A 22,707-nucleotide genomic window follows, 5' to 3' on the forward strand; every position below is an offset into this window, starting at 1 on the left:
GACATACTTTTGCATCCTCATTTGCATCCACTTTTTGCACCTACACTTGCATCAACTTTTGCATCCTTTTTTGCATCCTTTTTTAAATCATTTTTTGCATCCATTTTTTCATCCATTTGTGCATCCCTTTTGTGCCAAGTTTTACATCGTGTTTTGTGTCTAGTTTTGCATAAAATTTTGCATCTACTTTTGTTGCATCCACTTTTCCCTCTTGTTTGGCATCCATATTTACATCCTCTTTTGCATCTATTATTGTACCCACTATTGCATCTAATATTTTTGTGCCACAATTAGCGCCTAGTTTGGCACCTCCTTTTGCACCCACTTTTGATTATAATTTTGCATCCACATTTGCATCCTCATTTGCGTCTAGGTTTTCATCAACTACTACATCTATTTTTGCATCCTTTTTTGTATCCAATTTTGGACCGGGATTTGCATCGGGTTTTGTGTCTCGTTTTGCATCTACTTTTGCATCGACTTCTATTGCATCCACTTTTGCACACAATTTTGCATCCACTGTTGCACCCATTTTAAATTTCACTTTTTGCATCCCTTTTTACATCTTCATTTGCATCATACTTTGATTCTTTTTTTGCATCTATCATTACATCCACTTTTGTTATGCCACAATTTGCACCATGTTTTGCACTCACTGTTGTATCCACGTTTGCTTCCAATTTTGCATCCATGTTCACATCCTCTTTTGCATCAAATATTGCATCTATTTTTGCATCCACTTTTATGTCAGGTTTATGCATTGGGTTTTGCATCTCGTTTTGTATCTACTTTTGCATCTACTTACATTATATCCATTTTTTGCATCCAATTTTGTTTTGCCTGTTGCATCAATGTTTGCTTCCACTTTTACATCCATTTTTGCATCTTATTTTGCATATTTTTTGTCTATTGTTACATCCACTTTTGTTGCACCATATCTTGCGCCTACCATTGCAACCACATTTGCTTCCACGTTTGCATCCCCTATTGCATCCACTTTTGTTTCATCCATTTTTGCATATACTTTTGTTTCCATTGTTGCATCCACATTTGTTTCACCACAATTTGTGCCAAGTTTTACACCTACCATTGGACCCATGTTTGCTTCCACTTTTTCCTTCATGTTTGCATCCAAGTTTGCATTGACAACTGCATCTACTTTTGCATCCACTTTTGTGTCAGGTTTTTCATGTTGTTGTGCATCTACTTATGTTGTATCCACTTTTCATCCAATTTTACTTCTATTGTTGCCCCCATTTCTATGTTCGCTTTTGCATCCCTTTTCCAACACTCATCATATTTTCTGCATTGATGATATTCCTTATGGCATTGACAATTATGAACAATTGATGACAATGTCAATAATATTGACAATGATGAAAATGAAGATGATGGCGATGACATGAATTGTGATTATGATGATAAAGACGATAGTGGTTACAATGACAATGATGATGATGGCAATGATTATGATGATGACGATGCTAATGACGTTGGCGAATCTTCCCAATTTTAGATGTTGTCATTGTCATAATCATAAGCATTATCTTTGGTGTCAAGATCATCATTTTCATCTAGGTCATCATCAAAAACAATAATGGCATGAATGATGATGATGCATGATTACAACAATGTCGATAGAAATTACATTAATGATGATGATGGGGATGATAAAAATGACAATGACGATGATAATGGTGGTGATGATGATGATCATCGATCATCTGTCAAAAATAGAGTTGTTATTTCTCTTACGTATATCAATGTGTCCTAAACAACCCTTTTCTAGCACTGATCACATTTTTTTGGTTGATGATATTTCTTACAACATCTACAATTATGAACAATTGCAAACAATGTCCATAATGATGATGATGATGGCATGAATGGTGATTATGATGATAATGTAATGATGGCAATAACAATGACAAGGATGATGGTGATGATGATGACAATGATTATGATAATGAGAATGACCTTACAATCTTATGGATTCGTGAACAATTACTAGTTTCAATACCATCTTCTGGATAAGTATTACTATCATACTTTTTAAATTTTCTGTCTCTCTTGAGGTATCTTACTATAATGGTGTTGTCAAAACTAGAAAGATATCTTGTTGTAATGGTGGTTCTAATGTTAGCACTAGCAAAGTTTAGTAGGGAGGATGCTACTACAAGAGGAATTCCTTCTAAGTGACTATGGCATTCAAAATGAGGCTTTATGGGCTGCTTGTTAACACATGTTCTCATGCTCATATAAAATTAATGTGAAAAGTTGCTTTAATTGGTTCCCATGCATAATTGATATTGATAATGGGGTGGTATAAAATTGTAATGGGCATATCCGTTAGTTAGTTATGATGGGTCAACAACATTGAAACCATCCAAGTGACATTTCACCTTGGAACAATCATCGCTCGTGCGAAAACACGAAGTTTATGTAAATGAAAGTTGTGATTGTAGTGGAATTAAAACCATCGAGAAATATCAAAGAAGACACTGCCTACCAGTTTTGAAAGACACCCAAGGCATTGAACAACTATTTGCGTTAGGATGTAGTGAGGGAATCGAAGGAAATTTGGCAGCCCTAAGTTGCCATTACTATTGCCAATCACACATTCAATAGTAACCATAAAAGGTAGCCACATATAAACAGAACCTTGAGGTGTTGACAGTCATAATCTATTGTAATAGCTTTGACGTATATATAGTTTTGTGTTTAGATGAGAATGAAGTGGGCTTCATCCAGGGTTCGGCTCAATCCTCGTCCATTCCATGCAGTGGTGTTTAATTCGCCAAGCAAGAGAATATTACGTGAGTGTTCAGAGTTAAATCAACAGAAATCAAGGACGTGCGATTGTCAAATTATTGCTCCTCCCTTATGATTGAGCGCTTGATGCGATGGTCATTATCCTTGGGTGATACTTTTATTCCCCATTTTCTATTGAAAAAGTAGCGTTTTTTTGTTCGATTATGATAGGATTGGATGAACGCCGGTTTGGGTGGATGTAGACCCATGTTTTTTTGTGGTGATCTTCAAATGTCTTGAGGATAAGAAAAAAATCCTTGACCAAGGTCCATGGTTTTGGGGATGAGTTGGTCTTCTAGTGAAGCCATGGTTTCCCAACTTCAATCCTCTCACTATGTTGCCGATGATTACTCTAGTATGGGTAAGATTCCCAGTTTTCCCATTCACTTTACCCATCTAGATCTCTTAGAAAAAGTGGGCAATTTCTTAACACAGGGTTCAAAATTATTACAACAATATACTCATTAATCACTAAATATGTCATTTGTAGGAATTGCAGTTAGGTGGGGAGGATAACACTCCTATCCATTTTTAAAGCTACACCCAATTAAAAAGTTCTCCATGTGCCACAATAAATGCAATTTTTATGACTATAGTGACACATCCCTCGAGATTTCCTTCCACACCAACACTTTTATCCATGAACTAAAGAGTGACTATTTCATTATTATATTATACATACATGTTAATATAAGCATTAAAATTTGTATTCCTTTGTAAAAAATGCTAGTCCAAGAGATACATTTGATCACCTTGTCTTGTATCCAATATCCAATGTTGACCCCTATATCCTTAGATCTAGAGTGAAGGTTTCATTTCTAATGTTGTGTTTGAGCTTAAATTCTAATTAAATATTTGGGTTAGCCAAGGTCATTACTTAACTTAATGGCTTTGCAATATACAATGTATCATATTTTTTTTAAGTTCAATTGGTGAGATATGTCTGGGGGATTGAACTTTCGATCACTTGGATACACAAGGGCTTGCCAACATGCTTTTTTCCAATTGTGCTACTACCCTAAGAAAATATACAATGTATCATATTAACATCCACTTAAACCAAATTGACTTTTGGGACACATGTCTCTTTGATGATGAAGGGAATCCAATTATGTGATGTCAAACACATTCCCTCACAAACACTCACAAAGACCCTACACTTTTTAGGGTTCGAACCTAGGTTGTCTGTTATGAAACCAACTCACAAAAAGATAGAAAAGATAGATCAACAACTTAGAAATCAGCCTCTTCGAGGGGGCAACCTCCTTTACATTACACAAAAGAACAATTATTGGATGATACAAATGACAAAGCCTCATTTCTATATATAGGAGTCTAAGGGGTCACAATATAATCAAAGTCAACATAACAATAATAATATAAGGGCACAAAAATAACAATAGTGGGCTTTTATGGGGCACAATAATAACAATATGGGGACAATAAGGGCACAACAATAACAGTAAGGGCCACAATGACACTAGTAATGGGGGAATCACTAGTGTTATAGGGACCTAACATTGTCTATATGGAAACACTGTATAGTTTTGAATTTATTTATTGTAGATTTGTACATAGATGGATATTCCTTTCTTTGCATTTATCTTTTAGACTTCTTGCTTTCACCAATTGATTTAGAGCTTATGGAGTCTCAAGTAGCACCAATCCACTTGCTTCTATTGGATTGAATAACATGATTTCTCTTTTGAAATCCATAATATCTCATTCACATGCTTCCTATTTCTCCCATAAGACTTTAGCACAGACTCCATGATCATGTTTGTGTCCCTCTTAATAACGCACTCCTTGGAAGGGGCCATAAAATCTTTTATTAGGACTAAAATTGGATGTCTCTTCTTTCTTGCCCTTTGATTCTTCATTCAATCATACCACCCATCAACTTGTTATTTTTCCATTTTTCTTATAATGACCTTTGTTGTTGGGAAGGTGCCTTTCAAGTATTTTGTCTTTGCATATAGATACACATAAAGTATCATTATTTTAATCTAATGGACGTGGTTGTTAAAATCACCAATATTTAATTAAATATGCATTGTTATACCTTTGCTCAAGTCAACTTCAATTCAAATTCTAACACATGTGTGTATACCCTTCCTTGCTTAGTTTGTATATTGTTGTAAGTCCCCAATATATTTATGTTGGCTTTTGAAAGATCATCTCATCCCAAAATAAGTAGGGGGGATTCAATATTCAAATCCGGCAGAGTGGGGTTGAAGAAATGGATATTGAAGATGGATTCAATTATAGAAACTATCTTTTGAAAAAAGGTTAGTTTTGCCCCAAAAAGAAAGTCCCTCCTTTGAGACCTTGCCACAACTTCCATAGTTGTGAAATTTTACAATAATAGAACCTCTAGAGTAGAGGTTTACCATATGGCCGTCGATGACATCAGTACAAAGGTCAAAATATGTTGTTAAGGAACAAGTTGTACATAATGAGGAAATCAAAGGATTAGGATGTGGCATCCTTCCTCATGACAATCTCTCAACTAAGAGGCCATCTGTAAGGACTTGGGGAACCAATCATTGATTCTGAAGTAGCCATCTGTATACTAAATGCATTGCCACCATAATGGAGCAACTTTGCAACAAGCATCTACTCCAAGAAGGATTCAACTCCCTTTGATAAGTTGTGGGTGCAATGCATATTGGAAGAATCAAGGATCAAGGTCAAGGATGATATTGGATCAGATGGGCAATCTCAAGCCTTTCTAGCCCGAGTTAAGAAGTTGAAGAAGGGAAAGTTTGGCAAGGCCAAGAAGAAAGACATATCCAAAGCGCAATGTTTTGGATGTAACGAATTTGGACACTCTAGGAGGGACTTTCCAAACTAGCATAACAATAAGATAAAGGAAAGGAATGAAGCTCATGTGGCCGAAGCAATGGGAGAACCTGAGAAGAAGGCAAAGAAGGAAGAAGTGAAGGATCTTTACTACTAAAGAAGGTTCACTGACTGTCCGGCTCTCTGTGAAGTTTAATATTTATTTTAGGATAATATGTTTTGTTTAACATCTTAGAAAGAAGCATATGATAGTAGCATGTATAGAATTTACATGATTAAGTTTCTTTGTAGAGATCATCTAGATAGATGGATAGATAAACCATTTTGCATATTGACCATCCAAGCATTATCTAACATTATATTAGAAGATATCATCCTGCTTAGTTGAATCATCATGATTCAGGAAAGACCATCGTTTTTTGAAGGTCTTTGGAAAAATCATCATGGCAAGGTTAAGTAGACATTCCATGTAATGTGGAACCAATACTAGTAAAGGGATGAAAGAATGCAATGGTCAGGATGTAGGCTCTTTGCGAGATATATGAATATCTAAATGATTGGATGAAAGCATAGGAATGCATGTTGGATCTAAAACTCTAGATAAGATTCTTGTGTATAGAATCTTGTGAAAGAAAGTTGGTCATAAAATATGCTTATGTATATGGATATATGATGCTTGAAAGGAATATGATTTGGCTTACTTAAGGATGTGTAAATAATTTAAGACTTTCTCTAAAATATATGTATAACGATGATTAACATCTAGTCTAGTCCCTAGAAGAAAAATTGTAACTTGGTAATAAAGTTCGATCCTTCGGCACTTTGATGCATGAAGGAAGATTCATATGGAGATGGATCATGAGGATGTTGATGGAATGAGAAGGTCATCATAACGAGGCAAGTCTAATTTTCATTATTGTTGGTTATTTGGTTAACATATTATTTTGCTACCTGGAAGAATGTCGCAGGAATATATGATGGCAGTTGAGGCAAGTGCAATTGTATGGATGAAGAATATTGAGGGAAGCTCAATATTTGGTACTGGAAAGCTGTAAGTTCAAGAAATGTTAATTTGGAAAGGGATGGTAGAAGTATGATAAGATAACCTGAAGGTTAAAGAATATCACATTTATAAGGAAGCCATGATCAAGCTTCAAGTTTGGGAAAGCTCAATGCAATGCCTTCATGTTGAATATGAAAGTAATAAGCAAGAAAGGTACCCGGAAACTTGTCACAAGATTGAAGAGAGAAGGTGGCTCCATGATATCTTGAAAGAAAGAAAGCTCGATGATGTAGAGGAAAGAGGGAGCCAGAAAACTATGAAGAACTGGTAGCTAATACTCTTATGAAGGCAAATTGTAAGGCTTGTGATGATGACTTCTCAAATAAAAGGGAAGTCTAGATCTCCTCTATTTTTTAGAGGGGGTTATTCTCAAGATTAAAGGAGAATAGGGATGTTGTCTTTGGTTGAGAGGGAGTGATGTGGGACATCACTTGTACATTATCCTCTTCAAGTGATGAAGAGAGAATGGCAGAGAATTGGATAAGAATTTGCGGTTTCCTTGATGATATTACATTCAAGAAAGGAAAGGGACCAACACTGTTTGAGGATGTGATAAGTATCCAAGTGAAGAGTGGTCGAAGAGGACTGATATTCTTTGAGGACTCAAGATTCGAGATCCAAGATAAGAATAGTCCTAATAGGACATATCTTATAGACATCCAGATGGGGTATGTGCCTTGTAGAGGTAGTGCGGTATCACACATAAAGCCTCCCAACATAATGCTCTTGATTAAAGAAGAGATTGTCTAGTTAGGCCTAAGAGACAATGCTGGTCATGATGATGATGCTTACAATATGGCTTATCAATCCGACTCTTTTTGTGATAACTCTTCAATTTGAGATATGATGTTGTACTGAGTGTACAATTATGAATACCTCCCTAGTTAAGAGGGATTATTGAAAATGTAACTAGTTTCGGTCTTCATAATTGTTGTACTCATTTCAATATGTATCCTATGTAACAAACAAGAAAAGAAAAGAAAATATATTATTATTAAAGCATGGGTTTCATGCTCATTATTGATTGTGTTTTAGGTAAAGCATGTTCTTCATGCTTATAGGGTTTGTTAGGTCTTAGGATTTACTGTCTCGAGTCAAAGGAGTCAACATCATGTTTATAAGACCCTTATGGGCAAAAATATATTTGTAAAAATAATTATTTTTGAGTTTAGAAAATCCTGGAAGCTCCTAAAGTACAAGTCGACCCTGGGAAAATCAAGTCGGCCTAAAGGAGAGAATTCGACCCCTTGAGAAGGATATAAAAGGAAGCAATTCAACCTCATTTGGAAAAACTCACTCAACAAGTTCAATCTACAAGAAAGAGTTCGATCTATAGCTGGGAAGAGCAGGAAAAGAAGAGTGAAGGCCAAGAAAGCACAAGAAGGACATAAATATTTTGTTTTGGGCTCTATCTCTCTCACACGTGCGAAATTCTAGGGTTTCTGGGCTGCAGGAAGAAGTGAAGTTACAGGTCTGAGTTGTAGGAAGATGAAGTGCAACATCTTGTAACTAGAAGGAAGGATACTTGATCTAGAACTCATAAGGAGTTGTCTTGCTATTAGGAAGGTCCCAAGAGGAGGCTGCTCTAGGGTTTCCTTGGAAGCTTTAAGGTCGAAATTGCAGGGTCGAAGTTGCAGGTTGGGTAGCAGTATTGAAGCTGGCAGGTCAAAGTTGCAGTGTCTAACATTTTGGTGTAGAATCAAGGAAGGATTTAAGGAAGGGATGACTTGGTACTAGGAGAAGGATTGGTCTAGGGTTTGGGTCTTTGTATATCATTTGAAGCATATTTTAAGAAGAAAGCCAATATATGTGTCTATTGTTGTTATTATTGTTCTTGACATTGTTTGATGAATAGATCTAACTAAAGAACACAAAGAAGATAAATAAGATTCACAAGAAAATATCAAGTTAAAGGAAAATAAGTACAATAAGCTGCCATTATCGATTTTCTAACAATTTCATCCTGGACTTCTCGTGGGAAGGCGGGGGGTAGTTGCATTGAAGAGGTAAACAACAATTAGGGCTTGCAACTGAGCACAGGGTTTGCCAAAAGGGCCTTAACCATCAGAGCCACGTCTCGACCACATCCATTGTTGAGGCACGGTGATAATGAGGCGAGTGAACCTAATTGGTGAAGTCTCGAAAGACAAAAGGATTTTAGGGGATTGAAAACCAAAGTGAGGCCAATGGACAATGTACAAAATGAAGGATTTTAGGGATAAAGGTGGAAGGTAAACCAAAGGCTAAAGGAGTTGCAAAGGAATGGTAAAACCAAGACACAATGTGAGGAAGATTGTCGTAGGCAGGAGGAGGACAAGGCTACCTCACCCCTAGATAACACGTTGAACCTTCCCCAAAGAATCCTAAACCAAGAAAACCAAAGTAATATAAATGTAGCTGACCCAGTGGAAAAAATTAAGAGCAAAGACAATACTAGTATACTTGTTGGAGTTGAGCTCCCATAAACCTAGAAGAGTTTAAGTGCAGGTACTCCCACCAGTGGGTATGCGGGCCACATGCAACCTTGCCAATACTTGGAAAATGTAGATAGTCTAGCTCATGAAATGGAGTGAAGGATGGAAGGCCAAACCAACATGGAAGAACAACTTGGACCTTCCACGTTGCTTAAGGAACTACTATAGAAGCCGCAGAGGAAATATCCCATAGATAACCCGACAACACGACATTGACACCAAATATCATCAATTTGACCCCAACAATTGTAGGAAATTGAGGAAGTTTCAAAGATTTCCAAATTAAAACAGTGCATTATCATTAAATGTGGGCGACACTATCCCTCTCTTTAATGTTTGGGGTGACAACGGAATAACAAATCTGCTCAGTAACCTAACACACATCTCAACACCCCATCAAATTTTTATTTATTTTTATATAATTTATTATTATATTTAAATTTTTAATCCCCTATCCTTATCACTAATGTAAGTAATTCATAAGGGAGTATCAATAATCATATTAATCCATAAGAGATAAGATATCCCTGCAAGAACTTAAGATTACTGCCTCGCTTGCCCGGATGGTCACGTAAAGAGTGGCCCTGTCCCCACAAACCAAAAAACTCCTCAAAAACAACATAATTTCCCCACCCCACACTAACGTCTTTCAAGGGAAATGGCAAAAGTTGAAAAGCTACTTAAGGTGGTGCAAATATTTTGAAATAAAGAGAAGAGTATCCCCACCTTCGAATGCCTATAATACTAGATTAGTGAGTGCTGCGATCCGATGTAGTGTAGGGTTTAGTGGTTCTGCATGAGGGTTCAGGAAGATTCAAGGGGTTTATCTCGGGATTTAAGCCTCCGACCAGATCAGTAGAGAGACTGTAAAATTGAGGTGCAATGGCTGTGTCTTCTTCACCTTCGACAGATTTCTCTTTCGAAGCCCAAGAATTAAGTTCGCTGTTATTGAATGCTTCCTCATCATCGTCTGATATTTTGAATTCATGCCGGGTCGTGGAATCCTTCTTCAATAGGCACAGCTGGGATCAGACCAGGCATTTTTACATAACATGCTTCCCCGTTCTGCTCTGCAAGATCTTCAGCTTCGAGGAGGTCTTACAACCATCCGGCATTGGCGAATGGATCGCGCAGACCTCTGAGCATTCCGCGAATGCGGTCGTAAATCTTCTCTCGTCGTCTAGAGCTTTGTTTTCGTCAATCTTTGCCGCAGACGAGGAAAATGTGGTTCGCTATGTGTTTCCATCCGAGCGCCTTCCGGCATGGATTCGTCACATGCTTCAGTCGGAGAGGGGTTTGTATATCTTATCTGAAGTCTGCCCTGCTTTATTTAAAGACCGATTGAAGGAGGACGGCCATGGAGGAGGATTCAGGTGCAGTTGAATGCATTTGAGTATTTTATGTTTTGGTTTGCTTATTATGCTGTATGAAAAGATAATGATATTATGCATCGTTCGGATTCGGATGAAATGAAATTGGGGTTTAAGAAGGCTTCCCAGTCTCGTTTCGAGAAATGGGTGTCTTCTCTGCATAGTTTGCACGGTAGCCATGACAATGGAAGGCCTGTGAAGTTCAATTCTAGCCCTTATTTGCATCTTCTGAATTTGTATCTACACAAATTTGTTCCTATATCTGATTTTTGTGCCCCTAGTGTGTCTGTACATCATTTTTTCGAGGAGAATCCATCGATATTTTCTCGCGCCGAGTTTGTTGTTCATACCTTTGTACAGTTTTGGTTAGTGAATGACGATTTTTCGCCCTTACCTTCACGGGTTTGCCAGTCTTTTCGTATTTTGTTACCTGTTAATAATCGATATCATAGGTATGGTCTCCCCAGTGTAGAAATCACAGAGGCTGTGAAAATACTGGTCAATTATGTAAGCAGTACTTTGTGTTGTCCTCAAGAAGAGTTGAATTCTGGATGGAGAGCTGCATCACAAATGGATACCTTGAGATTGAGGTCATTTTCCTTGCCACGGAGTAGTTTGGTTGTGCCTGCTACATGGTCCCTTCTGTTATAGAGGCCTTTGTACAGGTTTATATTACGAGCTTTCAGTTATTGGCCAGTAGGTGCTTGTCTGAAGAAGGCTACACACATTATTGATATATGGTTGGATTATTTACAGCCTTGGAATATTGGTGAAGAAGGCAAAATGATGCCCGCTCTCGAAGAGGATCATTATTTGGAGGCAGAGAATAAGATGCTTAGGGATAGGGATCAACGATTGTATCCACTTTCAGGTAGCTTGCTTCAAAAGCAAAAGACTGGTACTGATTCTGTGGGATCATTAGTAAAAAGAAGCACGAAAGAAAGTTGTTATGGATATAATGATCATTGGCAAAACTATGTTCTGGCTAATTATCCTTTTTATAGCTCTCTTGTTGTTCAGTTTCTTGTATTTGCCCACAAGTTCGTGCACATCAATACCAAGGCAGTTCTTCAGATGACTCACAAGGTGCATTTCTCTTTCCTTTATTCTATTATGTCTTATTGATAATAGCAAGGAATAGATGAATAAACTTTGACACTTCAAGCAAGACCCCATGTTTATTTAAAGCAAGATCCAATGGTGGATTAAAGGTACTTATTTCAAGGTAGGATCAACAATTAGGATTATTATACCTAGGTTTTGTATCTAGAAAATTCAGACATGAGGAATTTACTTTTGGAAGTGTGAAAATCAATTAGTTGGAACTTCCTCTTGCATGGGAATAATCACATAGCAGGAAAGGAGAAAAAGTGTTGTCCAGATCCGAATGTAGATTGCTGCCTTTTAAATATTGAATTTGCCTTGCTGTCAGTGCTATATTAACAGAAAAATTCAACATTAACAACAAATGATCCATTCCTGATAGATTAAGTTATGAGCAGTCTTCATGCATGTAAATGTAGGCTTGAATTTGATATAATTGTTTATTAGTTTAACAGACAAAAAATGTCCTTGGTTTATTTTATAGGCGTTTAAACTATCTTTCTTATTTTGCACTCAAATGCTTTGTATGTGAAAATTACGTCGTGTTATTGAAACTTAATTTGGTTGTTAATTCAACAAACAAATAATTGTCTGTGGTTTAAATTAGAGACATTGAGATTAGCGTCTATTTTTTGGATCTCAAATGCTTTGTGTCTGAAAAATACCTATCCAACTTATTATTTTATGTTGACAAATTCATTGCAGTTTAAATAGTTGTAGACAAGATTTCCAATCAAATAGCTAAGCACACCATCTATTTACAGTCTTTTGTGGAGGGTCATTTCCATAAATTATCATGTCTATTGCTCGAGAAACAATGGGTAAATTCAGCCTGATGTCATTGCACTGAAGTTACTTCTATTTGATAATTCAGCGAGCAATTTATATGCTTCATGTTTTGGACGAGTTCTGCAAAGAAGGATTGAGTTTTGCATTTTACATCTGATAGGTACTTCGCTAACTTTGTATAATGGGCATAGATATTGAATGGATATGGACAAACTTGTGATCCCAACCCAAACCTGGTTTGACTATGCAATTTTGAAGAAAATGTTTTTTGGTATATTCTTATGCACTGTCAAGGGTTCTCAACACAAATTGGGAGTGATCATGTTTGCTGTCTTTATAGTATAATTGGGCTAGGAGGCTCATTTTACAGCCCAGTGTGAACGTGATGTGTAAGTATGTCCGTGCTCAACTTGGACTCTAGAGTTGACATGTGTCCCTCTTAAAATAAAAATAAAATATTCTCTAAATAGAAAAGTAATGTTGGCTATAATAAAAAAGAAAAAAAGAATATGTTATACATGTTTAATTAGTTATCCATTTGACCTATAATATAATTTCATGTAAAGTAATTAGAAGTAAAAAAAATTATGCGAGTAAGATGTTTAAACCTTATACTTTTCAAAAAATAAGTTAACACTTTATATAAATAAATTACTTGAAGATCTATATTAATAACTTGTGTGAATATCAACTTATGTGAATCCGTGCTTATGATGGATCCATGCTGGTAAATCATAATGCTTTTCTGACCAAAAAATGTACTGAATGTGTGTAGTAAGACTTGAAGATCTATATCAATAACTTATGTGAATATCAACTTATGTGAATCCGTGCTTAATATGGATCCATGCTGGTAAATCATAATGATTTTCTGACCAAAAAATGTCCTGAATGTGTGTAGTAAGTCTGCTGCTTTCAAAGAAAATTCAAGTCCTAAGTTTCTCAAATCTTTCCCTATAACTGTCTGGATAATGTTGATATGCCAATAGTCGGCATTCGTAATCCATTCTCAAGTCACATAAGAAGTGAGTGCAACTCAATGTTACTTAGGTGGATCATGGTTGGGTGGGCAGTGGTCTTGCTTGAAACCTTGCGTTTCCTGCCAAGTTTGATGATTGTTTTTTAATGTCTTATTGAAAATGTTCCTGGATTTCAATATTTCACTGTTTTAGCTTGATCTTCTAACAAGTTCACTTCTTTGATAACGGTAGCAGTTGGTGGTTATTACTTCTAATTTGTTTCTTTTATCCAGATAGAAACAATACTTGAAATCCAATTTACATTCGTGCATTTTCGTTGTATATTCATGATCACTTTAATTTTCAACAGGTTTGGTATTTGGCTGAGATTTATGTCAGTTTATACTGGAGTTCATAGTACATGTATAATTTTGTTTGTTAATGTATTTTCTGACAAGTATATCAAATGGGATTCAAAAGGGTGGACTGTGGTTATTCACAGTTGAATTTCCATGCGTATTTCATTGTATCATTAGAACTGAGATATGTAATGGCAATAACATCTTTTTCTGAACGTGTCCTTTGCAGTGTTACCTCTATTCTTTGCTTTTCCAGAAAACCGGTTTTATAATTTGTTAAAGTCTGTTGTATTCTAATGTAATATTTTGTTTTCATCTGTAGGTATTAAGTGTTTTGGTATCTTCAAAAGAGCTACTGTGTCTTATTCGAAGCATAGATTCTACATACAATGATGTGAAGTTAGGAAGTGCGCCATGCTGTTTTGACAGTTTGCATAAGGTTGTGCCTGCCATCCAAGAGCAGCTACAGGTCTTCCCTCTATGACCTATACAGTGTTCTGACGTAGGCTACCTTATCCAATGCACCATTTTTAAAAAGGTTTTGTTTGGAAAATGCCTCATTATATTAAGATGTTTCTTTGTGACTACTACAGGACTGGGAGGGTGATTTATCAAATTTTGAGAAAGGGAGTGAAATTACTCACTCTCCTTTGCAAAAATAAACACCGATGTTGCAACTTTTCAGCACTAGTGATAGTGGAGGCCATCAAATGCTAAAGGTAAGTTTTGTGAATAGTTTCTCTTTATCTCTTTCTTTTTGCAAGACTCATTTGGTTGATGGATAGGTTTATAATTTATTCTGCCCGTACATAAAAATTGGAACCTTACAAAGATAATTCCTTACAAACATTAATTCAACAAAATTTTTATTTATGCCATTATAAGGAGGTAACTGCATCAGTAATTGTTTATATTAATTTTCCCAGAGAAAGATGTTCCCTTAACTTGCCCACATATTAACTGTTCCAAGTGAGGAAGTTGGTACATTATCAGAGTGATGGAATCCCCCTTTCTCCCTCCTTTCCCTGTATTTTTTTTTCTGGGTGAGGAATGGAATTGACTTCTAGTTGAAATACCAGCTGGTAACTGGACAGAACTACTTGGGAATAGATCCTGTAACCTCCCTGGGTATTATGCCTTCTGTAGAAAGGGTTGGGCAAACTGAGCTATACTATTGTGCTAAGTGTTCATTACATATGTACAAACATGAAATCAATCACTATCTTTATTGGGATTTTCTATAACTAAAATGGAAATGAATTCTATAAATCTTCCATACAAAAGGTTAGAATGACTTTAAAGCTCAGGTAGCTGAACATTATTTTATTCAAGAGGAGAGCTGTGTTGGAGTAGATTATTCCTCAATTTTTTGACCACACTGCAGAGCTCATCTTCAGGGTATAATTGAAGTTTGATTAAATTTGGGCTTGATAAGAACATACTTTTGAAGTTTGATTAAATTTGGGCTTGATAAGAACATACTTTTAAAAAATTGATTTCTGATTAATCTTAGCTGGATAATAACCTAGTTGTGATTTAATTTTGCTAGTTGGAAAATAATCTGCCATGGTCTGGATCTTCAACTTGTTCTGACGATGAACCACACTTGTTGGTTTGGAACGCGTCGACAAATGATTTATGATGTGATTTATGCCGAAAAATCTTCTCAATAATTGAGTTTCTAAACTTTATAGATGATTTTTATTTTTTATTTTTGGGAGGGGGTGGGGAGGTAATTTAAAGGCCTTTTATTAACTGTTGATGATCACATATGATCCAACCTTCTGTATGCCTCTGGTCTGCCACTAGGGAAACCGGACCATTGGCAATACAGGAGGTCTGTTGTCCAAAAATATACATTTTAAAAAAATATACTGAGTTCTAAAAAAGCCTACAGTGCCTTGGCTTAACAGCCACAAAATATAACACATAATCCTACTATAATAGTAAAGATAGAAAACATAAATTTTCATGAGGAGACTAGGAGGTGGAAACCTCCACATCTATGGGTGCTTGATCACCTGGACTATCTAGATGAGTTGGGCCTTTGCCATGCAGTAAGACTGCTTTTATCCTTGTCAAATGCTTGTCCATGGCTTTAAATTCCAACTGCATCATGTTCATCATCATCAGAATTTTGTTTTTAGTGTCATTTTTGGAAAGGAGTACCCTTCCCTGCAGCTGTCTAGTTGTAATGGGACTGGTACATCTACTCTTGATAGATGACCTTTCAGCAATGAAGCAGTGATACCTCTCAAATTTCCATTGCCATTTTCCCACCCTCAAATGCTAGTTCCAACTCACACGGCAATTGATGAGCTTTCAGGGTTATGTATGCCCTGAGGAGGCCCTGCTGCAGATAGAATCCACCTCAGAAGTGCGTGCCCCGGCCAATTGAGGAGTAAGGACTTGACGAGAGGAAGAAAATAAAGAGACCTGAGTAGGAGCTGATCCCAAGAGGAGGGTAGCCCAAGATGTTTTGGTCCCTCTCTCACACCACACCTCGACAAAGCCTCACACCACCATAAACAAAACCAGAAAAACCATAAAGCAGCAAAGAATAACAAAGGATGCCCTGGATTCAGCATAATCAGATAGAAATTGCCATTCATGAATAACATTTACCATCATGAAACAACACAATGTGCCTTTGCAAAGCTTCCCAAATCTGAACTGAGACCTTGCAAAGATTGCTTTTCTCATGCGAGGAGTTTGGTGGAGAGTAAAAGCATCATCTGAGATAATGAAGGGACGTACAACTGTGTACACATTCTCATGAAGTGGTGTGGTGGGCACATCTACCTTGCTGGGGTTAGATGAAGTTAATTTGATGTAAAGCATCAAAGAGGAAACATGACATCAATGACTAGTTAAATGTGTTGTTTAGAAATTAGACAAGGTTAGAGAAGGTTATATTGAAATTTCACATTGGGTTGGCCTATACTTCTACCCCTTTTTTGGTTTCTTCTCTTTTTTCAGCTTTTATTTGTTTACGCAGAGGAGAATTTGCATGTTTGCAAAATGATGCTTTCAGAAACATCTTCATCCATCTGACAAATCTATAATTTCTCCATAAGTATACAAAAATGGTGAGGAGTGCAGAGTTCCTAAACTACTGGTCTGTCTGATCTTCTGCTATTAAAACTTAAAGTTAGCTCTAAGAGTCTAAACAAAACAATTTGATAGTTAATTTTGTATGAATTGAAACTTCTGTGTCTACCTTAGATAAAATTTTACTTTGAAGCACATCATTGTAGATTATACAACCTTTAGGCATACATATTTTCTTGATTATCTCTTCTATTTTTTGCCTCACACCAGATACTTCTAATTGATTTATTCCAAAGTGTGTTTCCATCAATAGTATCAATAGATTTTCGTATAGGGGACCTTGCTAAAAAGATCTTGCATTCTGTCCCTCATACCTTATTTAAGAAATGCCACCCATTTCCAATGGAGTAGAGGCCACTTGTTTTCATTTTTATCTCTCCAAAGGATGTTTCTAATGATGCTCTCTAGATATTGTATAATTGTAGCAGGGGCCATTAGAATGTTGCTTTGATAGAGGGATATCTGATAGGATTGGCCAGTGTCCAGTCTCTTGCCGTATGTTTCAAACTTGACAGGTAAATAGGATATGCCAATGGGATTGCTAACTTCATCAGTGTTGATGAGGTAGGGATGTAAAGATTGCCCCATCTCTTCTATTTAAGAAAAGCCCCATCTCTTGTCCGTCATGCCCATGGGGGAAGTTCAGTTTAGGTTTCAGCTTAGTGTATAATACCAGTGTCCAGTCACTTGCCTTATGCTTCAAACTTGACAGATAAATAGGATGGGCCAATGGGATTGCTAACTTCGTCAGTGTTGATATAAGGTAGAGGCGTGAAGGTTGCCCCTGATAGAGGATATTACAAGTAGAGGAAGGTTCTCAACATGGCATTACTAAGTGATTGCATCCATCTAGAATTTGAAGAATTATATATTTTTGCTTGTCTCTGCATTAGATATGTCTACTAAATGCTTCCAGTTAATGGGGCATTGATTTGAGCATTCAATATATTTTTATTCTTTATCAAAGTATTCTTTTGTTGTATTTGTATTTTTCAATTTATGCTTTACGGCGTTTCCTTTGCAACATCTGGTGCAAATGCTAGTATATCTTACCTCATTTTATGGTTAACATTGTATAACAAAAACATGCGTTGTGTTATGTAATTAATACTAACATGTAATATTGATTTTTTTTGTCAGAATGCTATAGGTAATGATTGCCAAGACGATGATCCAAATTATGTTCAACATATATCAGGAGATGATGAGGATGAGGATGAGGATGATGGTGGTGAAGGAGGAGATGATGATGATAGTTGCGGTGTTGGTGATGATGTGGATCAGAGTAATGAGGATGGTCAAGATGATCATGAGGATGATCTTGGTGGTGGTAGCTAGGCATGCACATGCATTGTTTTTTATGAAGAAATTATTGTGTAGAATGACATTGTTATGTTTAGATGGGTGTTGTGAATTTACCCTATATCAATGAGACATTTTGATTTTGTAATCATACGATGAGTTTGATTTATGTATGTTGTTAATTTATCGTAAAATAACGATATTCATGAAATATTTTGATTTGTTAATCATATTTGAATTTTACTTGTTTTGATTAAAAATAATACTGATTTTATTAGTATTATGTTGCTATTTTATACATGTTTTGAAAATTGTTAATGACACATTGTTATTTTTTTGGATGGATGTTGTCAATTTCTCTTAAATTTCTTTACAAATGATTTTGAATTGTGATATCTGCATTAATGATATTTAGAGACTATCATATATTTCACTATGAATCTATAAAGGGGGTCATATATGTAAAGAAAAATATACTCTATATAAGAAGTCAAATGCGGATGTAACCATGGATGCAAAATTGAAAGTAAAATTGGATGTTAAACTAGGAATTAATACAAAATGCAAACAATTGACATACAAAGTGTTTTAAATTAGAAGTGAAAAATTGTGCAATAGTTGACACAAAGAAGGGAACAAAACATGGCATACAAAAGGATATCAAATTGGGCAATAACAAGGACACATAAATGGGCACCAAATTAGATGCAAAAAAGACAACAACTAGATGTAAAATAAGATGCAAAGTTGAGCGTTAAAAAGAAGCAAAAAACGTTACAAATTAATATGCCAAATGATGATGCAAATAATGGTGTAAATTTGGGATGCAAACTTGGGTGCAAAAAAGGAAAAAAAAAGATGTAAGAAAGACATAAAACAAGATGCAAAATGGGGCTGAAAAAAGGTGAAACCAAGGATGCCATATTGGATGTAAAAAATGATTCCTAATCACATGCAAATTTAGGCTCGAACTCAGACACAAAATTATATGCAAATGTGGACACAAAATGAGGAAAAAAAAGATGCAAATTTGGATGGTGAAAACGATGTAAAACTAGACACCAAAAAAATGCAAAATTGGATGAAAAAGTCGGTGTAAATAATGGTGCAACATTGGACACAAGTAGACACAAAAAATGGTGCAAAAAGGGACATAAAATAGCTTAAAATTGGATGCAAAACTTGGTGCAAAAACAAATACAAAAGTAGACGTAAAAAATGGCTCTAAATTGAATGTACCATTAGACACAAAATAAGATGCAAAGGTGGACACAACACATGACTCAACATAAGATGCAAATATAAATGCAAATTTGGATGCTCAAAATGATGTAACATTAGATGCAAGAGATGGTGTTAAAAATGATGCAAAATTGGATGAAACAAATGACGCAAAATATGGTGCAAAATGAGATGGGAAAAATAGAGACAAATCAAACGTAAATGTGGATGTAAAAAATGGTCCAAGAAAAGATGCAAAAATGGGCACAAAAATGGATGCAAAATTTGGTGCTAAATCAAATTCAACACATGGTGCAAAGATAGGCACCAAAGCTGGTGCAAAAATAGAAGCAAAAACTAGTGCAAGACTAGATACAAAACCTGGCGTAAGACTAGATGCAAAAACTGACACAAAATGGATGCATAAAAAGACGTTAAATTGGATTCAAAATACAGTGTAAACTTGATGCAAATGATGGTGCAAAAATGGAAGCAAAGAATGACATAAAATAGGAAGCAAAAGAGAATGAAAAATAGATGCAAAAAATGACACAAAACTAGAAGCAAAACCTGTCATAAAATAAGATGCAAATCTTGGTTCAAAATTTGACGCAAAAAATGATGCATAGTTTGGTGTAAAAAATGATGCAAAATCTAGCATGAAAAAGGATGCAAAATCAGGTGCAAAAAAGGACGCTTTAAAAATTGTACAATAGAGCCAGATTTAGCGCCAGGTTGCTCATCACAATTACAAAAAAAATGCACTAAAATCTGGCGCTAAATCTGGCGCAAATCGCTGGTTTTGTTGTAGTGATAGGCATTATCACCCACCTTTTCCAGTATCTCAAAGGGACCATATCTTAGAGCCTTGATTTTACTATCAGGCCCCTGCAGCCTCTCTTTGTTCAACTGTAGCCATACTCTTTCTACCACCTTGAATGCTTTCTCTATTCTGTGTTGATCATGCATGGCCTTATACTTCTTCTGTGACTTCTGCAGTGTTTCTTGTACCTAAAGATGGATCTATTTGATATTCTTTATAAATTTTTCAGCCCTTAAAGCATCTCCTATAAGATCTTCCCTCACTCCTCCTTTTTTCCCATATGCAATATCCAACGATGATGGTGGAAAATATCCAAAACAATTCTCAAATGGGGAATTTCAAGTGTGGACTAATCTATTGTAAGAATGTTGTATATATACCAAATTTTCATACCAGGTCTTTGGATTCTTCTGGTTGTATCTCCTCAAAAGTTGCACCAAAGTCTTTTTGACTACTTCTGTCTGCCCATCTATATGTGGATGGTCTCTTCAACTTTGTGTCTATATTCTCCCAGAATATAGTTTAGAATGCAATGAGAATCCTTGTATCCCTATCTAAAACAATTCTCTTCGGTATCCCAAAGTGCATCCAGGCCTATTAAAAGAACAAGTTTGTTGCTTCTTGTTCGTTGATGGTTTTTTTACAAGGAATCATAACATACATCTTGTTGAAATTTTCAACTACCATGAATAGGTAGTCATGTCCCTTCTTGGTTGTCAGTAAACCTCCCACAAAATCCATGGAAATGCTTTCCCAAGGATGAGTAGCTACGGTTAAGTTATGATATAAACCTTGTTTCCTGTTTCTAGGCTTACTGGTACAACAAAGCATGCATCCTATTATAAACCTAGCTACCTGCTCTTGCATCTTTGGTCAATACACATACCTTTGTAAGTTAGCCACTGTCTTTACACTAAAGAGACGTGCAACCTTAGAGGTGTGAGCCTCTATAATTAGCTGCAATATCTCACCTTTAGGAACACATACCTTATCTAGCATGTAGAGTAACCCATCTTGGATATGGTAGTAAATGGTGTTGTCACCATCGCGCACATTACTTTGAATCTGCAACTGCTGATACACCTCCTTGAAGTCCTGATTGTCTGAGTGTGCCTCTTTGTATACATCATGGGTGAATGGATCCATGTGCATAAGAGTCCCCAAAGTTGTAATATTTGATGTGAGTGGCCTTGAAGGTATGTCATCCAAATTGTTTGTGCCGGCCTTCTTATACTTGATCACCAAATGAAACTCTTGTAAAAACCCCATTCACTTGTAATGCCTACTCTATCATAGCTTACCCTAGGCCTGCAAGCACTATAAAGGCTGGTGATATTTTTGGATTACTGTCTAGTTTCCCATTAGATAGTGCTTCCACTTCTTAATAGCCTGCATCATGGCATGGAGATCCTGTTGTAGGTAGGGTAGTTAAGGACTGCCCCATGAAATACTTCAAAATGGTAGCATACAGGCATTCCTCCCTACATCAAGACAACTCCCATAACATACCCACTCACATCTATCTCCACTTCAAAGGGTTGCTGCAAGTGTGGTAGTGCCAGAATTGGTGCTTGACTGGTCTTCTTCTTTAACTCCTCGAAAGACCTTTGTTGACCTTTTCCCCACTGGAAACTCTTGCCACTTGTTGTTATGTCATAGAACGATGTTGCTATTGCTTAAAACGAGGCTATGAGTTTCCTTAGGTATTGTGCTACCCCAGTGAAACTCCTGACCTCATAGAAACTAGTAGGAACAAACTATTTCATGATGGCTTCCATCTTGGAAGGATCTATCTTTAGTTCTCCTCCACCAATCACATACCCGAAATACACGAAGGGCTGTTGCAAAAAATCACACTTATGGAGATTTTCTAGCCGTTGGTTCTTCTTCAATGTTTACAACACCTGCGTCAAATGTGAAATATGATCCTGTTAGGTAGCACTATATACCAATATATCATCCAAATAGACAATAACAAATCAACATATAAAAGGGTGCATCACAACATTCATTAATATCATAAATATATTTAGTACATTACATAGGCCAAATGACATAACTAATCATTCATACAAACCTTGTCTGGTTTTGAAGGCAGTCTTCCATGTATCTTCTGCTTTGACTCGAACCTCGTGATATATAGACTTCAAGTCCATCTTGGTGAAGTACTTTTATTTTTGCAACTCATCCAACAAATCATATATCCTGGGTAGGGGTTATCTATTCTTGAGCATGATTTTTTTCAATGCCCTGTAATCTATACACATGCACCAATTCACATCCTTCTTCGGCACAATGATGATGGGTGACCCACATGATCATGTACATGGTTGAACGACACCCTATTCTAGTAGTTTCTACAACTATTTCTTCACCTCACTTGCTTCTATAATAGACTTACTGTACAACCCAATGTTTGGCAATGGGGAGTATGACAATAGTTGGATCTCATGTTCCACTTCTCTCTTAGATGGTAACCCTTTAGGTTCTCGGAACACATCTGTGTATGCCTGTAGTAA

This window comes from Pinus tabuliformis, chromosome 8 (genome assembly GCF_031772625.1).
Source record: "Pinus tabuliformis cultivar Carrire ecotype Pingquan chromosome 8, CPIR1, whole genome shotgun sequence".
Taxonomy (NCBI): Eukaryota; Viridiplantae; Streptophyta; class Pinopsida; order Pinales; family Pinaceae; genus Pinus; species Pinus tabuliformis.